Source organism: Lycium ferocissimum, chromosome 9, assembly GCF_029784015.1.
Source record: "Lycium ferocissimum isolate CSIRO_LF1 chromosome 9, AGI_CSIRO_Lferr_CH_V1, whole genome shotgun sequence".
NCBI lineage: Eukaryota > Viridiplantae > Streptophyta > Magnoliopsida > Solanales > Solanaceae > Lycium > Lycium ferocissimum.
The window spans coordinates 57,438,943-57,444,577 of record NC_081350.1 but is presented as its reverse complement, the minus strand read 5'-3'; the positions used below and the strand labels follow the sequence as shown (position 1 = coordinate 57,444,577).

At 36.6% G+C, this 5,635-nt stretch overlaps 1 pseudogene; it reads left to right on the top strand.

Moving 5' to 3' along the window:
* The first annotated feature begins 694 nt into the window (after window positions 1-694).
* Window positions 695-5,635, top strand: LOC132031364 (cell division control protein 2 homolog 1-like; annotated as a pseudogene).

Below are 5,635 nucleotides of genomic sequence, written 5' to 3'. Positions count from 1 at the left end.
CCAGACTCTATACTATGCGTATAGGTCCCAATATGTCCTCGGTTAAGTTTTGTGTAAAACAAAGACATTTTTGATCCAATAAAGTAACGACAAGGACATAATTGGATCAAACTATTAACGGATGACAAATATAGTGAATTTCACATACTTTACAGACATTTTTATCCCTTTTCTGTAAAAAAAGAAGAAAAAAAGCATACATTTCCCATAACATATGCATTCACGGTAATTTCACGAGCGGCACCTAAGAAAATAATGGATAATTTCAGGGGTGATACATTAGAAAATAATGGATAATTTAATTAGGAATCATATTTGGTTTCCAAGTGTGAATCTCCTTACTATTTCATGCCACACTACTAAAAAAACAAAAATTAGAGACGGACGAATTCAGTAGGTAAACAATAAAATTACCCGCTAGTCTATCAGAAAATTCTGTAAACTACTAGCTATTTAGCATTACATATTTACATTGCGACAAACTTCCTAGCAAAATCGAAAATTTTCAACATAGTGAATATTTTAAACTATATAACAACATATACCTCCTCTAGGAGTATTTCGTTGGAGTCTGTTTTCAGATTTATTTTATCATTATATAACTAGCAGAGTAATATTAATATAACCACCAAAGGATGTGGTGCAGTGGATGAGATTGCTCCTCCATTAACTAGAGGTCTTGAGTTCGAGCCTTGGGTATGGAAAAAATCAAATCCTTGGCGAGAAACAAAAAAATAAAAAATAAAAAGAGTAGTATTAATATAAATTTCATTAAAATATTAAAAATTATATTATTAAAAGGAAATAAAGGAAAAATAAAATAAAAAAGGTGAAATGCATTTTGGACTTGTATGCAAATAGAGGGAAAAGAAGAGTAAAGTTGAGTCTAGTCCAAACAAGTACGCCGAGAATTGACAACGGCTCTTTTTTTTTCTTTTTTTTTTTTTCCGACCAAAGGTAACTCCACATTGTTCCTCGTTTTCCTATGTAAATCATTACATTCGAAGCTTTATTAGAATTTGTCTACATTTGAATAATGTAGTATATTTATTTCTATACATTTTCCGTTGTCAATTATCTGTTCAGGTTAATTTCGATGCTTAGAGTTGACTGAATTGGAGATCTCTGATTTACTTATGTCAAACAATGTAGTGTCTTTAATTGAAGATAGATTAGTATAGCCATTCTTATCTTACAACACTGAAACCAACTGAAATTGATTTTCCCTAATTCATGTTATTACTGTCTACTAGTAATAGTTTCCAAGTGTGAAGTTGCAACTTTGCATGGAGAAAGTATTTTAACAATTTCAGTTAACCAAACACTAAAGTTTGGTCCAGTAAAGCCTTTTCTGTGCTTAAATGCGAAAACTGCAATCTCTGATCTGCATTGACGTGAAAATGTGTTTAAAGTGTTACTCCCTTATTCTCAATTTATGTGAAGTGTTTGACTGAGCACAGAGTTTAAGAATGAGTGGAAGACTTTTGATATTTGTGGCCTAAAATAAGCCGTAGATATTTGTGTGGCTATAAATTATCTCATTAAGGGTAAAATGGAAAGTTTAAAGTTAAATTGTTACTAAATATAGAAAGGAGTCATTATTTTTGGGATCGACTTAAAAGGAAAGAGTGTCACATGATGGAGGGAGTACTTCAATAGTTGATAGTCGAATGTATAATATGTTTTGGATTAGCTTTCGATTGTAAGGCCTAATATGTACTACAGTAGATATATTTTTATTTGGTTACCACTTTGCTGTCTGAAAATCTTTTTGTGTTTCGACTGCTTTCTTTTTCAGGGAGTGCATTGAGTTTGAACCAGATGGACCAGGTAAAGGAGTTATTATCTGTATCTTTAGACTTTAGTTGCTTTTGGGTTTAGGATTACTCTTATGTTGATAGTGATTTCGGGAGTCATTGCAGTATGAAAAAGTTGAGAAGATTGGAGAAGGAACGTATGGTGTAGTGTACAAGGCTCGTGATCGAGTAACAAATGAAACTATTGCGCTGAAGAAAATAAGGCTGGAGCAGGAAGATGAGGGGGTACCAAGCATAGCTATTAGAGAAATCTCTCTCTTGAAAGAGATGCAGCATGCTAATATTGTGAGGTATAATTTAGTGATATTACTTTGTGATTGTATATTGCCGTAGAGTGTAATTTGGGTCATGCTTTGGTTTCTTGTGATTATGCTATCAATATGAGGTTGATTATATGTGAACTTTGGTTTATGTTTGTTGTCTAACTCCTCAAGTAAGATTAATGCAGGACATTCATTATTTTAATTTTCACGAGACCAATGAATCTCATTTTGCTTTCTGGCCTTGGTGCTGTTTCTTTTTACCGACTTCTTTTACTTTGTGAAAATTTCTTTTAAATACCAATCTTCTGTGAATGCTGTAACAAGGAGTCCCTGATAAAGAGAATCTTTCCCCATGCGTCTTAATTTGGGCCTTCGGGAAAGGATTTAGCAGCTGAAATTTGTTGCTTCAATATGTCCTGGAGGAATCCTCATGGCATATATTGTTCCTCCTTGCTTTACCACTACAGTGCATGTTCAAGTTTGATTGGGTTTGATAACTTCTACTTCGCAATGGTTATACTCCAATAGTTTGTAGGCAACTTCTAGTATGGAAGGTAAAGCCATACGGTTTTACTTGGATTCTACAATTGTAAACTTCAACAACTTATTTAGTTTAGTAGTACTGTAGAAATTGTGCATGTATGTATTAAAAGTTAAAACCACATCTACACATTTTGGGTACTGCAATAACCAATAACTTTTTTCTTTTATCATAACGGTTGTGTCCAGGCCAGCTTGCATGTACCTCGACTAATTCCACGGGGTACCTGCTATCTCCCGCCAGCACACGTATCAGGTAACACTGTCCACCAAGGCTTGGAGAGATGGGAACAGTTCACTTGGTGTTTTTGCCTCCTTTGGGATTCAAACCTGACACCTCATGGTTTTCAACCAACTTCATTGATTACTAGGCCACATAATTTCTTTTGAAGGTAGACTATTTAAAAAAACAAAGAAGCCCATCAGTCATTCCTGCATTAGCGGATAGAAAACTTTTAGGAATATTTAAGCTTTTAGTTTTTGTCCCCTCGACTCTTTGTATATTAGCTAAACCATGTTTTTAAACTTTTCTTTTTTTCATTTTTTTATTTTGTTGATCTGTCTTGTGGTTTTGGAGATTTAACAACACAATATAATTTGGTGTTTATATATCTGAAAGGTTTAGAAACTGGTTGACCTTATAAGACTAAGATATTGTATCTGGTTGAAATGTTCAGTTGCTTTCTGAATGATGATGAGAGAAGAGTAAAAGTAAAATTAGCATGATGCTTGGACTGCCATTTGATTGTTCTTTTAATCTATGTAAGCGCAAAAGGGACCTCCTTTGGATGGTTTTTGTGTGTGTGTGCGTGGGGGGCGGATGCCATGAGTAGAAGCCAGAAGGCCTGCGTGATGGGGGTTAGTTGGTTTGGCAGATTGAGTTAGAAGAAATTACTCAAATTAGAGAGTAGATAACAGATTCACAGCGTACACCTCAGTACCTTCAGTTGCTATGTTAAATCAATTTTTTTTGTAACATGGTAAAAACCGTTTTTTAGTTTGTACCAGTATCTTCTGCAAATCCAAGAAAGTTCCTTTTTCTTATTGGTCACAGGTTGCAGGATGTGGTGCACACTGAAAAGAGATTGTATCTAGTCTTTGAATATCTTGACTTGGACTTGAAGAAGCACATGGATTCGTGTCCTGAATTCTCTAAGGATCCACGTCTGGTTAAAGTGAGTAGAATTTCTATTATACTTTGGAGGTTTGCTTTGTCACTGTGTGTTAGCCATTTGATGGTTTTGTTGCTTCATCAGGAAGTTGGTCATAACTTGTAACTCTATTTACAGTTTTACTTCAAGAGGGAGGGTGATGAGCTGAGCAAAAATACTTGGAAACAAAAATTACTCCTATCTCATTTGTAATTTGATAAAGTGCTACTTGAGTGGTTAAGGTTTATCAGTTTCACATGCTTCTTGCTTATAGTCAGCAATTAAGTAATCTTCCCAATTTTGCAGATGTTTTTGTATCAAATACTTCGTGGAATTGCTTCTTGTCATTCTCATAGAGTTCTTCATCGAGATTTGAAGCCTCAGAACTTGCTGAATAGATCGACGTACAAATGCTTTAAAGCTGGCTAACTTTGGATTGGCTAGAGCATTTGGTATTCTTGTCAGAACTTTCACTCATGAGGTACAAACATGGTTTTCTGCTCTCTCGAAGATTCGTCGGACCTTGTCTTATTGTGTTACCTTATCTCATATTCCATTTCAAGCCCGAGGGGAAATGGTTGTACGACTCCATTGCAATAACATTTTCGTTTAATACTCTCTCCCTCGCCATGACTTTAGGGATATCTTTCACCGTACAGTCATGGTTTAATGTGCCAGCTACGCTTCCTCTTCTAGAGTAGTGACAGCCTAATCTGATTCTCCCTTTTAAAAGTGCCACAACAGAGGGGTCCCCCTTGAACAAATTCTTAAAAGGTTTGGTTACTACCTGCTTCTATAGAACAGGTCTACTTTGTACTGTCTGGAGGTCATATAGATCCGGAGTGATAAGAAAAAAAGCCCTACCACAGCTACAACCACTGGCACTTCAAAAGGCTTAGATTCTGAGGGTGCTGTTAAAAGCCAAGCCATTGAGGGCTACAAGATGGATGAACGGGAGAAAGATGCATCCGACCGAAAGGGTCGTAAAATGGATGAAAAAGCATTACATCCGACCAAAAGGGTCAGAATAAAGAAGAAAAGGACATATTCGACCAAAAGAGTCATGACAAAGGACAAAAGGACGCATCCGACCACGAGGGTCACAACCAACACTATGGACGAAAGAAAGATCACCAAGCCGCAAGGGCCATATCTGTTATATGCATACCAAAAGGGCCATTCATAAAACAAAAGAGCATATGCATGCCCGAAGGGCCATTCATACAAACAAAAGAGCATATGCATGCCAAAAAGGCCATTCATACAAACAAAAGAGCATATGCATGCCAGAAGGGCCATTCATACAAACACAAACAAGCATGACAAAAAGGTCATTCATACAAACAAAAAAACAAGCACTGCCAAAAGGGCCATTTCATACAAAAAAAACAAGCATGCCGAAAGGGCCATTCATTCAAACAAGCATTGCCAAAAGGGCCGTTTCATACAAACAAAAAGCATGTGCATGCCGAAAGGGCCATTCATTCGAAATAAACATTGCTACAAGGGCAATCCGAACAAAAGCATCTACATGCCAAAAGGGGCATTCATACAAACAAAAAGCATGTGCATGCCGAAAGGGCCATTCATTCAAACAAATCGACGCCAAAAGGGCCATTCATCAAAACGATCAAGCATACATCACGGGATATATCTGCAAAGCTGTAAATAGACGAAAACAAGCACGGAGCAGCCATAAAGGAGCAGGCCGCTGAACCAGATCCAGACACTTGCTCCTACACTTGCGGAGCAAACGTGGAACTTTTTCTTACGCAGCCAGTCAAGATATGGTGCCCATGAGAGTTAAGCTCTCTAAGGATTTGGAAGCCATCTGATCTTAGACTTAGCCACAATTTTTTTTTTT